The sequence below is a fragment of the Cetorhinus maximus genome, chromosome 19 (genome assembly GCF_964194155.1).
Source record: "Cetorhinus maximus chromosome 19, sCetMax3.hap1.1, whole genome shotgun sequence".
NCBI classification, from domain to species: domain Eukaryota; kingdom Metazoa; phylum Chordata; class Chondrichthyes; order Lamniformes; family Cetorhinidae; genus Cetorhinus; species Cetorhinus maximus.
Genome location: NC_135897.1, coordinates 71163311 through 71186892, shown reverse-complemented (window position 1 = coordinate 71186892; position 23582 = coordinate 71163311). Strand labels below are relative to the sequence as shown.

General features: G+C 41.1%; 1 protein-coding gene across 17 annotated transcripts in view; it reads left to right on the top strand.

The window, feature by feature from the left end:
- The window catches only part of LOC144693906 (disks large homolog 1), a 412000-nt gene that overhangs the window by 295875 nt on the left and 92543 nt on the right, over positions 1-23582 (top strand). The window lies entirely within an intron of this gene.

Below are 23582 nucleotides of genomic sequence, written 5' to 3'. Positions count from 1 at the left end.
GGCCTTGTGCATGCAAACACACATAAATGATACAGATAAAGATAGTGCACTTTTACAGATTACTTAATTCAGTCTCTGATTTACGATTTCCGGTTCTCCTTTGTGGCAGGCTTGTAGTTCATTGAATGGATTCGATGGTTTAGTTAAAGTGAGGGTCTTGTAAAGCGAAGTTTTCACAGCAGGTTGTGAGGTTTCTTGTAGTCAAATATCCAGGAGGTTGGTTCTCAGGTGAACTTTGAAATTGAAACAGGGATAAATTGCCACTAGTTTTGAGTCTTGTTCTCAGATTGGCTGATGACTGGTTCTGATACACCTTGGTGTATTAAGGCTGCAGTCCCTGTAAACAGTTTTGATCACATGACTGCTGGGTTAACACTCCTCAAGCCCACCTAGTCTGGTTTGGATGGGGGAAACCATTGTGATACAATGGAAAATTGATAATGGCCATTGAGTTTTTATCTTCCTTTTTGTCCAGTGTGAAGCATGAAGATAGCCAGTCTGGAAACTCTATAGTCTTTAGGTGTTGGCTATCCTTAAGCAGTGAGATGTGTGAATTTTACAGATGGCTGTGAGGTACCCTCACCTATGTCCATATTTCATTAGGGATTCATTAGAGACTTGATACTGTCTGTAGTCCAAATCCCAAATGTCACATGATTTGTGGCAGCCATCTTATCACTTGGTGTGCAATTTTTAAAAGTATTTACTGAAAGATTATAGTATGATGTGTCTGTACTGGCTATGACAACAGCAATTCACTCCTTTGGAGAGGTTTTGTCAGCAGACAGTGCTTTCAACACAGTGCTTGTTGCTGCAAAGAATGAATTGCTAACGCTCCAATTTAAAATATCCATGTTTGTCCCCACTCCTGATTGATGTCTCTGGCCCATGATGGCCAAAGTATTTTTTGCACTTTGTTCAATTGGTAACTAAGTCATGTTGGTGTAGAACAGGTGTTTGAAACTTGGTTTATTTGGCTACTGGGGAACAGACTGATTCCTTTTGCATTCTCAATGACTGCTTGTGGCTGCTTTCTCTCTGCAGTTTAATCATAATGTCTCAAAGCCATCTGGTGAATAAGAGAGGCCTTTTTTCCCCCTTATTTTACACTTGCAATCGTAACTAGTATCTGAAATAGTAAACAAAATCACGTGGAATGTAAGTAATCATCTACCTTAAAAATAAAAAATACCAAACCCTTCCCCCTTGCTTGTTTGACTTCTATCTCTGTAGGCCACAGAGCAGATAGAGCCCATCTACCCTAATCATCTAACCCAAATCTTCATTGACCACCTCAAACAATATCTCCTTGCGCACTCTGTAGCCAAATTTTCACAACTCCAGGATCGTCTAGGACAATTTTGAACCACTCCTCAAGGCAAACTGCTTTCTTTTATTGTTCTATTACTCTCACTTTATGCAAGTGTTATGAGTTTATAATTTTATTTGTCGCAAGTTAAGGCCATCCGCTTTAGCTGGCTAGCATTGGCCCGTTGTGTGTATGGTGTCACTCATTGTACTTTAGGAACTTCCTCAAGCATCACAGTTCTCTTAAACTCCAAGGATTGTTATGTCGTCTCCTATCTCCACAATCCTTCTCAAAACTTGTCTTTTAAACCATACCTTAAATAGCATTTTCTAATCCCACTTAATTTTGGCTTTTCTGTTATTTTCACCCCATTTTCGTGGATGTTTTTGTGAAGCTCTTTGGAATATATTCCAGTGTTAATGGTGCTTTATAATTGCCACGATTTATGATTTATAAGGCTGCTTTATTCGTTTCAGGCTGCTATGATTATGAAATTTATTATATTCAAAAGCCTTGAATATTATACTAAATGCATTTAATCTATTTTCTCCGTGTTTACAACACTTGCTTATGAAACCAATGGAATAGATTTTTTTTGTCTTCACTGTCTGGGCTGTAATCTTCTGTAGGGGCTATACCACTGGGATGGTCTTCACCTGAACCATGCTGGGACCAGTTTTCCAACGAGTCGCATAACAAGAAGTAGAAAGGCTTTTACACAAAATAGTGGTGGCGAGGGATCAAATTTGGGAAGATGTGGTAAATCGAGTAGAGACAAGGCAAGAGAGAAAGGTACTAATATAAACAGATGTGACAGGAAGGGATAGAGAGTACAAATCTTAAGAGTAATCAGCAGACAAGGCTAGATGCTACAAAAATAATAAAAGGACTAAACTAAAGGCACTTTCTGAATGCATGTAGCATTCGAAACAAAATAGATGAACTGATAGCGCAAATAGAAATAAGCACAATCTGATCGCCATTACAGAGGCATGGCAGCAGGATGACATAGATTGGGATTTGAATATTGAAGGGTACTTGACATTTAAGAAGGACAGCAAGCTAAGAAAAAGTGGAGGGGTGGCTCTGTTAATTAGTGATGGTATTAGCACAATGGAGAGAGATGAACTAAGTTCTGGAAACCAAGATGTAGAAGCGGTTTGGGTAGAGATGAGAAATGATAAAGGCAAGAAGACACTTGTGGGAGTGGTGTACAGGCCTTCTAACGGTACCCACATGGTAGGACAGAGTATAAAGGCAGAAATAATGGGAGCTTGTCAGAAAGGCACAGCGATAATCATGGTGGATTTTAACCTATATATAGACTGGAGAATCAGATGGACAAAGGTAGTCTAGATGAGTTCGTAGAATGTTTTTGGGATAGTTTGTTAGAACAGCACGTTCTGGCACCAACCAGAGAGGCAGGCTATGCTAGACTAGGTATTGTGCAAAGAGATGGGATTAATTAATGGCCTTGTGAAGGTGCCCCAAGGTAGCAGCGATCATAATATGATTGAATTTTACATTTAGTTTGAGGGAGAAAAAGGTTAGTCCAAGACTAGAACTTTAAACTTTAATTGGCGCAATTATGAGGGCATGAAAGCTGAGCTAGTGAAAGCGAACTGGCAAATTAGGTTAAGGGACAGGTCAATAGGGATGCAATGGCAGACACTTAAAGGGATATTTCAGAATATACAGAATAGATACAGTCTAACGAGAAAAAAAAATTCCAAGGGGAGCACCCACCAGCTGTGCTTAATTCAAAGAGTTAAACTCAGTATCAAACTGAAAGAAAAAGCATATAATTGCGCAAGGATGGGTGGCAGATCAGAAGATTGAACAGAATATAAAAAACAGCAGGGAATGACTAAAACAAATTAATAAGAAGGGTTAAATTAGAGCACGAGAGAAAACTAGCTGGAAATACAAAAGCAGAAAGTTCCTATAGATATTTTAAAAAGAAAATAGTTAAAAGTGAGCATTGGTCCTATAGAAAGTGAGTCTGGGGAATTAATAATGGAAAATAGGGAGGTGGCAGATAACTAAACAGCTATTGTGCATCGGTCTTCACTGTAGAGGATATAAGTAACATCCTAGAAATAGCTGTAAATCAAGAAATGGAAGGGAGGGTGGAACTCAAGAAAATTACAATCATCAGGCATGTGGTACTGAGCAAATTGTTGGGATTGCGGGCTGATAAGTCCCTGGGTCCTGTTGCACTTCATCTTAGGGTCTTAAAAGAAGTGGCTAGTGAGATAGTTGATGCATTGGTTTTAATTTTCCAAAATTCCCTAGGTTTGGGGAAGGTTCCATGAGATTGGAAAATAGCAAATGTAACTCCTTTATTCAAAAAGGGAGGGAGACAGAAAGCAGGAAACTACAGGCCAGTTAGCTTAACACCTGTCATAGGTAAAATGTTAGAAGATTTTATTAAAGACGTTATAGTAGAACACTTAAATAAATTCAAGGTAATCGGGCAGAGTCAACATGTGTTTGTGTGGGAAATCATGCTTAATTTATTGGAGTTCTTTGAAGAAGTAACATGTTGTGGCTAAAGCTGGTGGATGTACTGTACTTAGATTTCCATAACGCATTTAATAAGATGCCTCATCAAAGGTTATTTATTTTGTTTTTCATTCACGGGATGTGGGCTTCACTGCCTGGGCCAGCATTTATTGCCCATCCCTCATTGCTCTTGAGAAGGTGGTGGCGAGCTGTCGCCTTGAACCACTGTGGTGTAAATACACCCACAGTGCTGTTAGGAAGGGAGTTCTAGGATTTTGATCCAGTGACAGTGAAGGAATGGTGATATATTTCCAAGTCAGGATGGTGAGTGACTTGGAGGGGAACTTCCAGGTGGTGGTGTTCCCATGTATCTGCTGCCCTTGTACTTCTAGATGGTAGTGGTCGTGTATTTGGAAGGTGCTGTTGAAGGAGCCTTGGTGAATTCCTACAGTACATCTTATAGATGGTACACACTGCTGCTACTGTGCGGTGGTGGTAGTGGAGGGAGTGAATGTTTGTGAATGTGGTGCCAATCAAGCGAGCTGCTTTGTCCTGGACGTTGTCGAGCTTCTTGAGTGTTATGGGAGCTGCACTCATCCAGGCAAGTGGGGAGTATCCCATCACACTTCTGACTTGTGCCTTGTAGATGATGGACAGGCTTTCGAGAGTCAGGAGGTGAGTTACTCGTCACATGATTCCTAGCCTCTGACCTGCTCTTGTAGCCATAGTATCTATATGGCTAGCCCAGTTCAGTTTCTGGTCAATGGTAACCCCCAGAATGTTGATAGTGGGGGATTCAGTGACGGTAATGCCATTGAACATCAAGGGGAGGTGGTTGGATTCTCTCTTGTTGAAGATGGTCTTCTACGTTTTGTGGAAAATAAAAGCTCATGGTGTAGGGGTAACATACTGGCATGGATACAAGATTGGCTAGCTAACAAGAAACAGAATAGGCATGAATAGGTCATTTTCTGGTTGGCAAGATGTAATGAGTGGTCTGCCACAGGAATCAGTCCTGGGGCCTCAACTTTTTACAATTTATATCAATAACCTAGATGACGGGACTGAAGGTATGGTTGCTAAATTTGCTGATGATACAAAGATAGATAGGAAAGTAAGTTGTGAAGAGGACATAAGGAGGCTACAAAAGGATATAGATTGGTTAAGTAAGTGAACAAAGATCTAGCAAATGGAATATAATGTGGAAAAATGTGCAATTGTCCATTTTGGCAGGAATAATAAAAAGGCACATTATCTAAATGGTGAGATGGTGCAGAGCTCTGAGATGCAGAGGGATCTGGGTGTCCTAGTGCATGAATCACAAAAGGCTAGTTTGCAGATACAGCAAGTAATTAGGAAAACTAATAGAATGTTATAATTTATTGCGATGGGTATTGAGTACAAAAATGAGAGGTTATGCTTCAGTTATAGAGGGCATTAGTGAGACCACATCTGGAGTGCTGTGTACAGTATTGGTCTCTTTATTTAAGGAAGGATGTAAATGTATTGGAAGCAGTTCAGAGAAGGTTTACTAGACTAATACCTGGAATGAGAGGGTTGTCTTAGGAGGAAAGGCTGGACAGGCTAGGCTTGTATCCGCTGGAGTTTAGAAGAGTAAGAGGCGGTTTGATTAAAACCTATGAGATCCTGAGGGCTCTTGACAGCGTGAAAGTGGAAAGGATTTTTCCTCTTGCTGGAGAACTAGGGGTCATTGTTTAAAAATAAGAGGTCTCCCATTTAAGACAGATGAGAATTTTTTTCTTTGAGGGTCATGAGTATTTGGAACTCTCTTCTTCAAAAGGCAGTGGAAGCAGAGTCTTTGAATATTTTTAAGGCAGAGCTAGATAGATTCTTGATAAGCAAGAGGGTGAATGGTTATTGGGGTTGGGTGGGAATGTGGAGTTGAAGTCAGATCAGCCGTGATCTTATTTAATGGCAGAGCAGGTTCGAGGAGCTGAGTGGCCTACCCCTGCTCCTAATTTGTATATTCGTAAGTTTAATGCCATCATTTAAAATTTGGCAATATAAAATGATTGATGTCCCTCAGTAAAGGCAATTGTTTTTTGTGTTCAGTTGAGCCAAAGAAATCTGACTGATGTTTGCCCTGCGTATGCTGAAAGAAAAGCACCCCACACTGCGCAAACAATTTTCAACCAGCTGCTAACATTGGGATCTAGTGTCAAAATGCAGTTCATAATTTTAACTCTCTCCCCCACCGCAACATTTCATAATTCTTGATGTGCCTCCCCCATCTCCACCTTCAAAGTTCCCCTGAAAACCTTCCACTTTGAATTGTCACCTTGTCACCTCCTTTGATCTTCTGCAGTTCCTGCTCAGTGTCTGAGTTGGCCCTTTGTAAATCACCTTGGGATACCTTGCTATCTTAAGGGAAATGTGTAAATTATTTATGTCTGTTCTCAAGCAGGTGTCAGAAGCCTCAGTATTCCTGTGAAATGGAACTGAGAATTAGTTCTGGAACTATTTGCTTATTGAAATATTGAATTTGCCTTTCATGCCTTGCTCTAATGACTAAAATTAATCAATTTTAATAAAACTTGTACAGATTTTCTATTGAAAGACCTTTAAAATATGATTTAATATTTAACTGTGGGAATAAAATGTGATTTCTCATTGTTCTTGTGTCACCCAGTGAGGTAATCTGTGCCCAGTCTCCTTGCAGCATTTCTATTTAAAATGATCTAGTAGCGAATGATAAAGCAACATTTCAAACCTCAATGGAGAAGTCCACCTTCTGTGTCTGTTTTATATTGAGCTAATATTTTCAGGTTGAAATGGTATTTTGCTCGGGTTTATTTTTTATGTGCCACATAAGTGCTTTTTATGAGGGAGGAGGGAAAAGACCATAAACCGTTTCTGCTCTTCCAATCACCATTTAATTTACTTTTCTCTCAGAATCCTGACTTTCTCTGTCTAAGAGAAAGAAGAACCTCTCTATTTTCCCTTCTTTTGGGGAAGCGCCAACCTTGCATTCAGCAACTTCGATAGTTGTCACCAAAAGTTGACTATGTGAGGGAAAAGCACGGCTGGGTCCATGTCCATCCTTAAATGTTGCAACATTGTTGACTGTAATCAACTTGGGAAACTTTAGGACTATGATCCTGTTTAGCAGTTTGTACCTGTGTTAGCGGATAGTGCCTATTTTTCATTAAGCTAGGTAGTGCTACTAAATGACCATCTTGTTTGTGTGAGGTATGCAGAAGGGTAGTTTCCTCTTATTAAAAGGAAACCTTTTCATGCTCCCAAAAATTGAACTGACCGAATCAGGTCATACAAAGCCAACAACTGACTTTCAGCCCCATTGGCAGGACAGACCCCCCAGAGATGGGGGTACTATAATATATATTTAGGAGAGTGTGACCTTAGGAGTCTTCAGCAGTGACTGTGGACCCTATGAAGTTTCCATGGCATCAAGTTAAACAAAGGCAAGGAAACCACCACCTCCTTACCACCAATGTCCTCCTTCAGCTGATGAATCAGTGCTCCTCCATTTTAAACATCACTTGGAAGGAAGCACTAAGGGTAGCAAGGGCACAGGATGTACTCTGGATGATGGACTTCAATTCCCATTACTAAGAGTGACCCTGTACCACTATTGTGACTGAGTTGGCCGAATCCTGAAGGACATGGCTACAAGACTGGCCTTGCAGCAGGTGGCAAGAGAACCAACAGAAGGGAAAACCCACTTGATCTCATCCTCACCAAGCTACCTGCTGCAGATACATCTGTACATGACAGTATTGGTAGGAGTGACTGCCTCACAGCTCTCTCTTTCAGACTGACACCACATCATGTTGCATGGTACTAGCACTGTGCTAAATGGAATAGATTCAGATCAGCTTAAAGTCCTGGGTTTCAAACTTCCACAGAAAATCTAGACAACCCTCAGCAGCCTGAGGATGGGCCTTGGAACATATGGAAAAACTCAAATTGTAACAGTGGCTATCTAAGTCAGACCATTGATCACACTGAACTTCTACCCTGAGAGATCCATTCCTGGTGACATCACAACCATTCGCACTGTGTCAGCTGAAGCCGTTGAATAGATTGTTAACCTCAACATTGAACTATAACTGCTTCCCCTGCCATACGAATGATTTTTTTAAAAAAATTTAACAATTGGCATCACCACCATTCGCGACTGGCTGTGGGGCACGAAAGGGGAAGGAGGAGGTGGCTCAATGAACCTCAATATTGGCAGAGCCCAGTGCAGATGACAAGATTGAAGCCTTTGCAACCATCTTCAGTCAGAAGTACCAAGTGGACTATCCATTTTGGTTTCCTCTTGATGTCCCCAGTAACAGATGCCAATTTTAGCCAATTCCATTCGCTTCTCATGATATCAAGAAATGGCTGAAGGCACTGAATACAGCAAAGGTGTTGGCCCTGACAACATCCCAGCTGCAGCATGGAACTCACCATATCCGTAGCCTAACTAATCCAGTACAGCAACAACACTGGCATCTACAAAAAGCAGGACAAACCCAATCTGGCCAATTAATGTCCCATCAGTCTGCTCTGAATCATCAGCAAAGTGATGGAGGGTCTTTTCATCAATGCTATCAAGCAGCACTTACAAAGCAATGACCTGCTCACTGATGCTCAGTTTGGGTTCCACCAGGACTCTGCTCCAGTACTCATTACAACCTTGGTCCAAACATGGAAAAAAGAGCTGAATCCCAGAGGTGAGGTGAGGGTGACTGCCTTTGACATCAGGCATCATTTGATCAAGTGTGGCATCAAAGATCCCTAGCAAAACAGAAGTCGATGAGAGTCAGGGAAAATTTTCTGCTCTCATGAGTCATCACAAAAGAAGGTGGTTATGTTTGCTGGAGGCCAACCATCTCGGCCCCAGGGCACCATTGCTGGGGTAACTCTGGGTAGTGTAGTAGACCCAACTATCTTACAGCTACTTCATCAATGACCTTCCTTCTGTCATAAAGTCAGTAGTGAGGATGTTTTCTGATTGCACAGGTTCCATTTGCTACTCTTCAGATAATGCTGCATACAGGCATGGACTGCTTCAAGACCTGAACAACATTCAGTCTTAGGCTGCTAAGTGGCAAGTAGCATTAGCACTTAGCACTGCCTGGCAGTGACCATCTCAACAGAGAGAGCCTAATCATCTCCCTTTGACGTTCGTCAGATCCCAAATCAGCATATTGGGGGTCACCACTGACCAGAAACTGAACTAAACCAGCCAAATAAATTCTGTGACTGCAACAGCAGGTCATAGGCAGGATACTCTGGTGAGTAACTCACCACCTTACTCCCCAATACCTTTCCACCATCTACAAGGCCAAAGTCGGGAGTGTGATGGAATACCGTACACTTGCTTGATTCAGTGCTGCGTTCTCAACATTCAAGAAGCTCAACATCATTCAGGACAAAGCAACCTGCTTAATTGGCACGCTACACCGCCTCAAACATGCAGACTCTCCTCCATCAACACACTGTAACTACAGTGTGTACCATCTTTACTGTTCACTGCAGAAACTTGCAAAGCTGCCTTTAACAGTACCCTCCAAACCTGTGCCCTCTACTGCATAAAAGGTGAGGGGCAACAGGCACATGGGAGCACCACCACCTGTTACTGCATTGGCACAGGATCAAAACCTTGAACTCCTTAGCTAATGGCATTGTGGGACAACAGCTGCAACAGTTCGAGAAGGCGGCCCACCACCATCTTCTCAACAATGCTTTGGAATGGGCAGTAAATCCTAATCCTACCACACCCCATGAACTAGCGTTTTTTTCAAAAATCGAGTGCTGCATTCATTGCAGTGAACCCACTGCCATTCTGTCTTTTCCACCCTTCCAAACTCTTGCCCCTCTACAGAATGGAAGTATGCACTTAATGGAAAGGCAATAGTATGTAGGAACAGAGACCTGGGAGCTCAAATTCACAATTACTTGGCAAGTATAATCAATGGAACATTTGATTTTAAATGTGGGTATAGAGCCCAAGAGTAACGAAGTAATTAATTTATATAAAGCATTGGTTAGGCCACAGTTAGAATATTCTATGCAGTTTTGAGTGCCCCATTTTTAGAAAGGACATTGAAGTTAGAATGTACAGCATAACTTCACCAGGATGATATCTGGGGTGGGAGACTAGAGTTACAAAAAGAGATTTGAGATATTACAACCACTGCCATCGGAGGAGAGAAGGCACAATGGAGATTTTTGAATAATGACGGGTTCTAGCCTTTCCCTAGTTTGGTATTCAATCATGAAAAGTTATCAATTTTAAATGATCACCAAGAAAGTGAAGAGAGAAGCTAAAAGACATTTCTTTGCATAGAGGGTTGTTGGAGTTTGAAATGCTTTATGACAGGATGAGGTTAAGGCAGAGTCCTCTGCATCTTTTAAGGATAAATTAACCAAGGATAAGTTAAATAAATATTTAAAGCAGAGGAAGATGCAACTGTGTGGGGACTGAGCAGGACCATGGCATTAGTTTTACACTGCTCTAGCAGAGAGTTGGCATAATAGATCAAATGGTCTCATGTGCTTCAACCATCTATTATTCTGTGGGGGTTGCAAAACAGCTTGGTTTCAGAATTAACTATAATATCTATTAAATCTATCCATCATCCTAAAATTTGCTACGTTAATATTCCAACTCCACACCCAATTGCAAAGGAGATTTGCTTGTGTGGGCGTATGTTTATTTAATTGGCAACAGAATATTTATTTTTGTATGACATTTAGCTTGGAGTTCACAATGAATATTCTGTAACAAAGTAGTCTAGATCTAAAGGGGTGAAGCAAAAGATCATGCATTATACAAGCCATATAAATTCTAAGAGTTATCTGTTTTTAAAGGGTCTGAAGTAGATTTCCCTACTTGTCTGAAAAGCACAATTTCAAAATATATTCATTCGTTTCATCCCTGCTCAGGTTCATTCTAAAATGATTAAAATACGGTAACAACTTTTCCATTAAGGAATCGTATATATATTAAAAAAAAATGCCTTCTCTAGTTCTGAAAACTCATATGTTTGGGATCAACCATAGATCATTAAAAAGCAAATTTTTACACTTAAACTATAATACGTAGTTCTGGTAAAACACTTAAGGATCCCTCTCGATCTGTGAATTTGGTGTTTAAATAAATGCCTTGTCAGCATGATATTGATTCCATGCCTGGATCAGTATCATGGTTGAGATAGTCTAGAAAGTTAGTTATGGGATAAGGTGCAACACAAATAAGGTTGCAATGTCTTGGGTCTATTTCATAAATATAAACAGCACTAATTAAACACTTGTGTTTTGCAAGAGCATAGGAACAGGAGAGGGCCATTCAGCCCTTCAAGCCTCTTCCACTATTCAGTTAGATCATTGACCTGCACCTTGGTTCCATTTAGCCACCTTTGCCCCATATCCTTTGACACCTTTATCCAAAAAAACATCTATCAATCTCAGTCTTGAACATTTCAATTGATCTAGCATTCACGGTCTTCTGGGGGGAGTGAGTTCCAGATTTCCACTACTCTTTACATGAAATAGTGCTTCCTGACTATAGTGTAGACAGAAAGCATACTCTCCAGCAAAGAACAGTGCCCCCAGTTGGTCATACCAAGCTTCAGCTGCTCATTTCTCCGTAGCCCGCCTGTGTAGGTATCAAACCCAAACTGAGTGCAGTTTCTCAGTATGAGTGCAGCTAAGGCCATCTAGCAGTTCTTTCCTGAAGTCCTGGAATTTGTCTATGAAGTATAAGACTGACATCTGCCTTTAATGCAGATGAAAGACTTAAAAAGGGCAGTTTTTGGATGGCGTCCTAACTTGGAATACAGCTGGATGATACACACTCTTTTTCAAGTCACTGAACACAGTTGTGCAGTGAATGGCCTGGTTGAAAGTGTATTAAGGAACTATTGACTCAGATAAATTAAGTATTGGAAATGTTCACGTATATGCCAGATTTGATTTTGTTGCCCTTTCTCACGTGTTCTCTACATCTAGGCCCCAGCTGGAAGGTCACTGCTATGGTTTATTAATATTCTTGGATGCAGATTTTATTTTATTAATGCTGTTAGATTTTTTTTCTAAATGAAGTAAGTAATCTTAGCTTGTAGAGAGCTTCAGAAATACAATTTTGTGACTTGTATAGTAATTGGGAGCATGACCTCTACAGTCCATCTTATGTAGGACTTTTTATTTTAGTACTGACCATTGAAAATATGTTAAATGTTATCCATTCATGTGTTTCATATCTATTTAACTATCTTTAATGACAGATTGTACTGAATGGGATGCATCACCGCAACGACTTTTTTAATTAACCAGAACCAGTAACCACATTTAATTGGTCAATATTTAATTTTTTTGCCTGCCATTCTAATCTACTCACAGGGAGATGCCTGAAGTGCCCTGATTGCCATGTAATATATGCAGATGCCTGTTATTTTCAATTTTTTTTTAATGTAGGACACTAGATAGGCAAGTAACCAATATACACAATGTGATAATGGAGGAACGTTCACAAAAGATTATAAAACAGGATATCTCACTCTGCCGGTCCATTTTTGAGATCTCATCCCCATCTACTCATTTTTTTCACCATACTCCTCTGTCCAGAAACACATCCAGTTACCTCCTTGAGCCATTCTTTGTAAATTGTTCTAAAGTGCTGTGTTCTTTGCTGTTTGAAACTTGCTGTAGTGAGTAGTTTGCCTTGAACAGTTTTATACTTGGTCAGTTGTAACACACTTGCCTCTTGAGTCAGATGGTTGTGGGCGCAATTCCCACTTCAGGACTTGAGTGCAAAAATCTGGGCTGACACTCCAGTGCAGTACTGAGGGACTGCTGCAATGTTGGAGGTGTCATCGAGGCCAAATCTGTCCCCTCAGAGGTTGAAAATGTCCCATGGCACAGTTTCAAAGAAGAGCAGGGGAGTTATCCCTGGTGTCCTGCCAATCAATCAACATTGCAAAAAGCAGGTTATCTGGTCCATATCACATTGCTGTTTGTGGGACCTTGCAATGCGCAATTTGGCAGTTGCATTTCCTACATTACAACAGTGACTATGCTTTAAAAACTTTATTGGCTGTAAAGTGCTTTGGGAAGCCCAGAAGCCGTGAAAGCCGCTATATAAACCTTCATCTTTGGAATCCTGAAAGCTTCAGTTGGATCATCTGAGCTTTTTCTTTTCTAAAGAACATGAGCCCAACTACCTTTACTTTTCCTCATAATTTAGACTCCTCGATCAAGTAGTAACTTGTCTCTTTACCCTCTCAGGAGCATTAATATTTTTCATTTCCATAACCAGAACGCCACATGTTACATCAAGTGGGATTTAACTGAATACTGTAGTTAACAACACCAACAACTTATATGGCACCTTTAATGTAATGAAACATCCCAAGGTGGTTCACAGCCGCATTATAAGACAAAGTATGACACTGAGTCGCAAAGGAGATATTGGATCAGATGACCAAAAGCTTTATCAGAGGTAGGGTTTTAGAAGTGTCTTAAAGGAGGAAAGTGAGCTGGAGAGGTATAGGGAGGAAATTCCAGAGCTTGAGGCCCAGGCAGCTGAAGGCATCACCACCAATGGTTGAAGTAATTATGATTGGGAATGCACAAGAGGCCAGAATTAGAGGAGCAAAGATATCTTGGAGGGTTGTGGGGTTGGAGGAGATTACACGGACTGGCAAGGATTTTAAAACCAGGATGAGAATTTTAAAATCAAGATGTTGCTTAATTGAAGCTCAGTGAAATATTAACTTAATAGTTGGTTTGCTTTTACTTTTTTTTTGTTCTCCTTTCCCTCCCGCACCCAAAGAAAATCCAGGTTCTTGGCCTTGAGCCATGCTGCACTGAGAGGGCAGTACAGCATAAAAGACCCATTGAGTTGATATCACACCATCATTGTTTGTCAACCGTCTACTCGTGTGTGTAGCCAACTCTGCAAAACAGCACTTGTCCTGAAAAGCAACAGTAGTAGCACTGTGTCATAAATAATTATACGAAATGGGAGGTGAATTATACACCTATTTGAATCTCTCTCATTTTTGGACTTAGTATTCACATCTCATCATGAATGAAATATATACAAACTTCCCTTTCACTGTCAGCTTTAGTATAACGGCTTCGTTGAAAACCTCTCGGCTACTGTTTAATCTCAGGCAGAGCTACCTTGTCTTAGTTGGAGTAATGCACTCCTTTTTTTTTTATATACTGGATAGCATAATGGAAAAATGCAGTTGTCATGTACAGTATGCTGACTTTGGATCTCCCAATGGTTCAAATAATCATGATGCTTAACAACACGCTCCTTATTCCCATCGATGCAACATGTGACTCGATTCTTCTCAAGGGGGTTAGGGATAATGAAGCCAAGGGCACTGTTGAGCATAGATTTGACCAGCTGTTATTAGTCTTTGGATCTGTGAATCATGTGAATATGAGCTGCTCTCGTAGTGGCTGCTTTTGGCAAACTGCTGTGTTTTTACTTATATATTTAATCTTCCTGTGGAGAGAGACTTTTTTTGCCTTTTTGATTTTTTTATTTGCTTACAGCTAGGACTGTGAGCTAATACCCATTTGTTGTTGTCAGAAGCAAAATACTGAGGATGCTGGAAACCTAAAATAAGAACAGAAAATGCTGGGAATACTCAGCAAGTCTGGCAGCATCTGTGGAGAAAGAGCTAATGTTTCAGGTCGGTGAGCTTTCAGTTGAACAGATCTGATGAAAGATCCTCGACCTGAAATATTAACTCCATTTCTCTCTCCACAGATGCTGCCTGATCCATTCATTATTACTTGGGGGGGATGTGGCTTTTAGCATGTTTGGAGTGCGTGTAACCTATTTGGTTTGACTACTGACGCATCCTGTATTTTTTGCCTGGTACATGGGGAGGACAAAAGAGCCAAAAGTTTCTTGAATGCTCCTGTCCAAAGGACTTGCAAATCATATTGCAGCTAGGAGCGATGCCTCTCTTATGCTGTTTCTGTAGCAGAGTACTATGCTGGGAAATCTGAGGGACATGCAAGTAATCTATTTAGGGACATTTTAGGATGAATATGTTAATAACTATTAACAAGTATGTGCTGAAAAGGTGCCCCAGGATTAATTAATTTCCTCTCCCGAAATGATTCGGGTAAATTGTCCTTCATATTTTTCTTCCCTCTGTTTTCCGTGAGGAAGTGCATAGTTTCTACTTGACCCCCACCCTTAACAAGCTGTCTGTGTGGAGAATTGTGAATTAGAATGTTATGGGCTATTTGGACAAGTCTTCATTTTCCACTTATGTAAAGTTAAAGCTCATCAGCTCACTTTGTGCATCAATTTTATTTTGCTGCTTGTGAAATCGTTTTGATTTAAAACAAGTGACAATGAGGATGCTTGGGCTGATGATGTGTAAAATGAATGTGACCAATAAACATTCCCTGGGGAAATTAGTGCAAATGCAATGAAGAGCCAAATTCCCTCACCAAATAGTTTGCTTTTTTTGTGTGTATATCGCACCAGGATAAATATGTCCACATTTATATTTGCATAGGATAAAAACAAGGTATATACTTTCTTCAAATTAATTGGTGTTTTGTGTATTGTCTGTGACATGCTCAGACGGTAAGCCTTTCTTGTGACTAACCAAAGAATATTTTAAAACAATAAGGGTAAAAAATAAGCCCAAGTGTAATGTGTAACTGTTAATAAATGGAGGGTGTTGCAGTTTTTGAGCACTCCAGATATTTCTCCTACTTAGTTCTACTGATTCCATGCCCCCTCATCCCCAGTCGATGGATGTGTGACTTTTTATATATAATCCCAAATGCTGTAACATTTGTCCAGGGTCAGGCCAAGCACCCACATTGTTTTCATTTGTTCTCCTGAAATGATCTGAACCCTCTCATGTCCTCCTAGTCTTTGGATAACAAACAATGGGCAGAATTTAGCCCTCGATGGGTGGGCAGGCCCCACCGGCTCGGCAGCGGGCGAGCAGCCGAACTCTGCTGCCGAAACGGGCACTGCTGCCATTTTGAGTGGGTGGGCCAATTAAGGCCCGTCCAGCAGGCTGCCCAATGGGAAGCGCTGGGCGCTTCCTGTGCGGTGGGGGGAGGGATTCCCCAACTGTTGAAGTGCGCTCTTTCGTGCATGCACGCAAAAGAGCGCACTGCTCCCTGAGGAGATTGGTGACAGTTTAAAAAAACATCAAAAATAGCAAAATAAAAAAATTATTAACATGTCCTCCTCATGTGACAATGTCACATGAGATGGGACATGTTAAGAAATATTACATAAACTTAAAGATTTTTTAAACAGACATGAAATCTCATCCCGCTAGTGGATGAGGTTTCATGTTTTTTCTCCATCCTGCTGGGGCTCCTGGCCTGCCCGCCAGCCTTAAGGTTGGACGGGCAGGGCCTTTAATTAGCTTAATTATCCTGTCAATGGCCTCAATTGCCTTCCTGAATATTTAAATGAGGTGGGATGATGTCGGGGGTTCCTCCTGACGTCATCCCGCATCATTTTCCCGTCAGCGAGCGGGCCCCGCCCCCAAGTCGCCAGCGGAAAAATTCTGGCCAATGATTGTATCAGATCATGTGGCACAGGCTGTAAGTTATGAATTGGGCTTGTTAAACATTGGCAAAACTTCAAAGCAGTTTTCACTATATTTAAACATGTAACTTAAAAACTCCTTAGTTCACTAAGACACCGCTAATTCTAATAATGAACTTAACCCAGCATTCTTGATATAGCAGTGGGATGTTAGGTTGAGTCCACCCCAAGGGCTTGATCAGTTGAATACAAGCTGCAGTATAGTAGAAATGCTGAACAGGCCCTAAATGACTGAATATATTTTAAAAGCAAAAAACTGCGGATGCTGGAAATCCAAAACAAAAACAAAAATACCTGGAAAAACTCAGCAGGTCTGGCAGCATCTGCAGAGTGGAGCACAGTTAACGTTTCGAGTCCAAATGACCCTTCAACAGAACTAAGTAAAATTAGAAGAGAGGTGAAATATAAGCTGGTTTAAGAGGGAGGGAGGCGGGGGGGGGAGGGGGGGTAGGGGGGGGCAGAGAGACAAGTAGAGCTGGATAGAGGGCCAGTGATAGGTGGAGATAACCAAAAGATGGCATAGACAAAACGCCAAAGAGGTGTTGAAGGTGGTGATATTATCTGAGGAATGTGCTAATTAAGGGTAGAAAGCAGGACAAGCAAGGTACAGATAGCCCTAGTGGGGGTGGGGTGGGGTGAAGGAATCAAAAAAGGCTAAAAGGTAGAGATAAAACAATGGATGGAAATACATTTAAAAATAATGGAAGTAGGTGGGAAAAGAAAAATCTATATAAATTATTGGGGGGAAAAAAGGTGGGGGGAAAATCGGAAAGGGGGTGGGGATGGAGGAGAGAGTTCATGATCTAAAATTGTTGAACTCAATATTCAGTCTGGAAGGCTGTGAAGTGCCTAGTTGGAAGATGAGGTGCTGTTCCTCCAGTTTACGTTGAGCTTCACTGGAACAATGCAGCAAGCCAAGGATGGACATGTGGGCATGAGAGCAGGGTGGAGTGTTGAAATGGCAAGCGACAGGGAGGTCTGGGTAATGCTTGCGGACAGACCGAAGGTGTTCTGCAAAGTGGTCACCCGGTCTGCGTTTGGTCTCTCCAATGTAGAGGAAACTGCATTGGGAGCAACGAATGCAGTAGACTAAATTGAGGGAAGTGCAAGTGGAATGCTGCTTCACTTGAAAGGAGTGTTTGGGCCCTTGGACGGTGAGGAGAGGAGAAGTAAGGGGGCAGGTGTTGCACCTTCTGCGGTTGCATGGGAAGGTGCCGTGGGAGGGGGTTGAGGTCTGGGGGGTGATGGAGGAGTGGACCAGGGTGTCCCGGAGTGAACGATCCCTGCGGAATGCCGCCGGGGGGGTGAAGGGAAGATGTGTTTGGTGGTGGCATCATGCTGGAGTAGGCGGAATATATTTTGTTTGGTATTGAGTTATCAGATTTCCTCCAACGATCCACTGCCATGAAAACTAGACTTGCATCAGTTCACCTCCCATCAGGCAAACGTTGTAATGGCAAATAGTGAAATTACAGAACAGGTCAGACAGCATAATGGAAAGGTAGAATAGTTGACATTGCAAGCAGGATGCATTCTAAAGATGGGTCCTGCTACAGATGTTGAACTGTCATTTCCATACACATTTGTTGACTATGCTAGTGTTTCTGGCATTTTCAGCATGAGTTTCAGATTTCCAATGCTTTCTGCTTTTTAAAAGATAGTATATTTTGAAGGACAGAACCTGCTTTGAAAACCCAACCATAAAGAGTGACTTTGTGTTTTGCTGGCATCCAGATTTATTAGCACCCTGCCAAGGGCTGAAGTGGTTGAATTGTCAGTCAAAACAGTTAAGCTAATGGCTTATCAGCACCAACCCCAACTCTACCTATGATGGCATTTCCAGCCCCATTTTAATGTAAATTCCCTTCATTACAGATAAGCTAAGTCTGCAGTGATTAATTTGATATGGTACCTTCACAAATCATAATTAAGAGATATTTTCTATGACATCAAATAGGTTTCTGAGTTGTTGCAGGAAATGGCTGAATACAAACATACAAAATAGGAGCAGAAGTAGACCATTCGGCCCCTCGAGCTTGCTCTGCTATTCAATAAGATTATTGCTGATCTGTTTGTGTTTCGAATTCCCACATTTCCATCTACCCCCGAAAGCCTTAGATTCTTGTTAGGCAAGGGAATCAATCTATCTCTGCCTTAAAAATAAGTGATCCCGCTTCCAATGCCTTCTGAGGCAGTGTGTTCCAAAGTCGCACAACCCTCAGAAAAAATTTCACCTCATTCCTGTCCTATAAGGGTAACCCCTAATTTTAAAACAGTGCCCCCTAGTTCAGGACTCACCCACAAGTGGAAACATTCTTTTCATATCTACCTTGTCAAGACCATTAAGGAGCTTATGTACTTCAATCAAGTCATCCCTCATTCTTCTAAACCCCAGTGGAAACTAACCCAGCCTAATCAACCTATCCTCAAAAGACAAATCGTTCATTCCAAGTATCAAATCTAGTAGACCTCCTCTGAACAGCCTCCAACACATTTACATCCTTCCTTAGTAAGGAGACCAAAACTGCACACAGTATTTGAGATGCAGTCTCACCAATGGCCTGCATAATTGAAGCATAACATCCTTACTTTTACGTTCAATTCCTGTCGTAATAAAGGATAGCATTCCATTAGCTTTGTTGATTACACGCTGTAACCGCATGCTAACTTGTGACTCCTGCATTAGAACACCTAGATCCTTCTGCACCTCAGAATTCTGCAGTCGTTCTCCATTTAAGTAATACCATGCTTTTTTTATTCTTCCTGCCGAAGTGAATAACTTCATTTTCCCACATTATACACCATCTGCCAGATTTTTGCCCACTCATCTACATCTATCTGCAAACTCCTTATGCCTTCTTCACAACATACTTTCCTATCTAAGTGTCATCTGCAAATTTAGCTACCATGCTTTTGATCCCCTCATCAGTGTCGTTGATATGAATTGCAAAAAGTTGAGGCCCCAGCACAGACCCCTGCGGGACTCCACTAGTCACATCCTGCCAATCAGACAAAGACCCACTTATACATACTCTTGTTTTCTACCAGCCAGCCAATCCTCTGTCCAGGCTAGTATGGTGCTCCCTACACCATGAGCTGTTTTTTTCCGCAACAATCTTTGATGTGGCGCCTTATCAAATGCCTTCTGGAAATCAAGTACTGTACGTCTACAGGCTCCCCTTTATCTACAGCTCATGTTACTCCAAAGAACTCTAATAAATTGGTTAAACATGATTTCCCTTTCACAAAACCATGCTGACTTCTCCCAATTACCTTGTGTTTTTCTAAGTGCCCGGCTATAGCCTCTTTAATAACACCTTCCCCATGACAGATGTTAACCTATAATTTCCTGTTTTCTGCCTCCCTCCCTTCTTGAATAGAGGAGTTATATTTGCTACTTTCCAGTCTGATGGAACCCTTCCAGAATCTAGGGAATTTTGGAAAATTAACACCTTTAGCCACCACTTTTAAGACCTTAGGGTGAAGTCCATCTGGACCTGGAGACTTGTCAGCCCGAAACTCCATCAGTTTGCTCAGTACCACTTCCCTAGTGATTGTAATTTCACCAAGTTCCTCTCTCCCTTTCACCTCCTGATTTACAACTATTACTGGAATGTTTTTGTATCCTCTGTAGCGAAGTCAAGCAAAATATTTGTTCATTTAATATGCCATTTCCTTATTATCTACAATTAGCTCCCCATTCTCACTCCCAACACTCATTTATCTCCTCTCTTCTTGTTTAAATATCTGTATAAATTCTTGCTATCCGTTTTTTACATTTCTAGCTAGTTTCCTCTCATACTCTAATTTCTTTCTCCTGATTAATCTTTTAGTCATTCTCTGTCATTCTTTATATTCTAACCAATCATCTGACCTGCCACTCATCTTTGTGCAGCTATATACTTTTTCCATAGGTTTGATGCTTTCCCTATGTAAGAAATGGATGTTTTAAAAAATATTTTTGGGGAATATTGTGTTATTCTGTGGAAAAGGCTGTGTGTTCTGTGACGTGATTTAATTAAGCTAGGCAGAGATTAATAGGAGACAGATTGTCTGGGGGGTTTAAAACACAAAAAGGATATAGGTGTTATGTTTGAGGCACAAGTAAAAATAGGTTAGATCTAACATTTGCATTTTTAGTTAAGTTGAGAGTTTGTGTGAATATCAAAGGGGAATCAGATGTCAAAAAACATGTTTGCATCTTGCAGGACCTCCATAGGTAAATTGAAGGGTGGATATTATATTTTATTGACCTGAAAGCAAAGACATGAGAGATTTAATATTTGGCAGGATTTGAGTTTCAAAGAACAATGGAACCTGAGATGAAAGGAGAAAAATGTATTTTAGAGTTACTACAGAGAGCTTAGGATAGATATAGCTGTTTGAACTGTTGAGGTAGCAGCTGGAACTGTTTGAGCTATTGAGCTGGGGACTGTTAGCTCTGGGCTGGGAGGGGATGCAGTTTGTCCATCCTTCCAGTCAAGCCAGAAAAGTCTTGGGCAACAAAAAGCAGTTTTATTCTGAAGTTTGGTTTTCCACAGCAGAGTGGAAGTGAGTTATAGGTCATGTTGTATGCCTTTATTAAAGCTACAACAATTTGCCTTGGATAATATTACTGGATTTTATTGTTAAACATCTGTAAGGGAGTGTTGCCTAGAAGGTGTTTACTTGGGGGTCTGACCAAGTGGAGAGTCTTTTTTTGGGGGAATGTTTTGTAAGACTAACCTTAATTGTGTAATTGTAATCTTGTGTGCTTAAGTTTTCCTTTATTTTTATTAATAAAACTTTTACTTTTAATTTTTAAAATCCCAAATGTGTTACTGGACCTCTTACTGCTGAGATTGGTACGTCGTCTTCTCGTTTTTAGAGAAGAAAAGAAATTGTATAGCCCGTAAGCCAAGCTTCCCTCTGGTATTTGTTTTGCGTAGCAATTATGATCGGCTGTGGTCATAACACCCTAACTACTTCAGTTAACCATGGATGGTGGGTCCTCCCCTTAGAATCTTTTATAGTAGGAATATACTCACTCTGAAAAATCCACTTAAATGTCTGCCACTGCTTCTCTATTGATCCATCCCCTAACTTAGTATCCTAATTAACTTCAACTAGCTCAGCTTTCATGCCCACATAGTTGCTCTTATTTAAGTTTAAAAAATTAGTCTTAGACCCACTCTTCTCCCTTTTTTACTGGATGTAAAGTTCAATCATATTATGGTTACTGTTACCTAGAGGAGGCCTTTACCCTGTGGTCATTAATTAACCCTGTCACATTACACAATACCATGTCTATTATAACCTGCTCTCTGGTTGATTCCAGAATGTGCTGCTCTAAGAAACTATCCCGAAAGCATTCTATGAACACCTCATCCAGGCTAATACAGTCAATCTGATTTTTCTAGTTTATATGTAGATTGAAGTCACCCATGACTATTTTCATCTCTTTATCACAAGCACCCAATATTTCTTCTTGGATACTTTGTCCTACATTGTGGTTACTGTTATGGGGCCTGTAGACCACTCTCACTAGTGACTTCTTTTCCCTACTATTCCTCATCGCCATCCAAATTGATTCTACGTCCTGATCTCCTGAACCAAGGTCATCTCTAACTATTTCACAAATTTCATCCTTGACTGACAGTGTTACCCCTCCACCTTTACCTAGCTTCCTATACTTCTAGAATGTCATATACTCCTCAATATTCCAGACCCAATCCTTGTCATCCTGCAGTCATGCTTCTGCAATGGCTAACGGATCATATTTATTTACTTCATTGTGTGTTATCAATTCTTTTACTTGTATGAATGCTGTGCGCATTCAGATACAGAGCCTTTAGTTTTGTTTTTTTGTTATCTTTGTAACATCTAGTCTTGATTCTTGGTGCATTCTTAGGTTTTATCTCTCAGTCCCTTCCTGGTATTTCCCATATTATTTTCCTCTCTTACCTTGTCTCTACTCTTTGATAAAGCACTTGTTTCCACATTTGATCCCTTGCCCTCACTATTTAGTTTAAAACTCCGTCTACCTCCCTAGTTATGTGGTTCACAAGAACAGTGGTCCCAACATAGTTCAGATGTAGACGTTACGATGGTATATACTCCACTTTCCCCAGTTATGGTCCCAGTGCCCCACAAACTGGAACTCACTTCTCCCACACCAGTCTTTGAGCCACATGTTCATCCCTCTAATTTTTTAATGTACCCTATATCTATTTGCACGCTGCTTAGGTAATAACCCAGACATTATAACCTTTTGAGGTTCTGCTTTTTAATTTCTTGCCTAGCTCCTCATTGTCTATGCAGAACCTCTTTCCTAGTTATAGCAATGTCGTTGGTACCCACAGGGACCATGAAAGTCAGATCCTCCCCCTCTCACTGCAAGTTCCTCTCCAGCCCTAAGCTGATGTCCCAAACCCTGGCACCGAGCAGACAACACAGCCATCTGGATTTTCACTCTTTGCTGCAGAGAACAGTGTCAATCCCCCTTACTATATTGTCCCCTACTACCACTACATTCCTTTTTGCTCCCCCCCACTTGAATGGCTTCCTGTACCACAGTGCCATGGGCAGTTTTCTCATCCACCCTGCAACTCCTGCTCTCATCCAAACAAGCTGAGAGAACCTTAAACCTATTGGACAATTGCAGTGGCTCACACTCCTGCATTCCTGCCCTCTGTGTCCCCTTTCTTGCCTCATTCAGTCACACCCTCCTGTCCCTGATCAGATCAGAAGACCTTAACCCCAAGTGGTGTTACTGCCTCCTGGTACAAAACATCCAGTTAACTTTCCCCCTCCCTGACATGTCGCAGATTCTGCAGCCCAGCCTCCAGCTCAATGACTCTGAGCCGAAGTTCCTTGAGCCGCAAGCACTAACTACAGACGTGTTTGCCCTGGTTCAGGATAATATCCAGGAGCTCCCACATGCTGCAGCCTTGACACATCACTTGTCCTGCCTCCCTTAATGTGTTTTAATTAATTACTTAATTATATAATTCACTTATTTCTGTTGCTTTTTAAAATACATTTTATTAACTTTACCAATTTGTATATGATTTTAAACCTTAGGAATGGAATAGATCTTAACCACTCACCAAGCAGCTAGCTCCTTTCCCTGTAGTGGAGCAAGGACCAATTCCTACAGGGTCAGAAAAATTAAAAAAAGGAAACAAACACCTCCTTCCC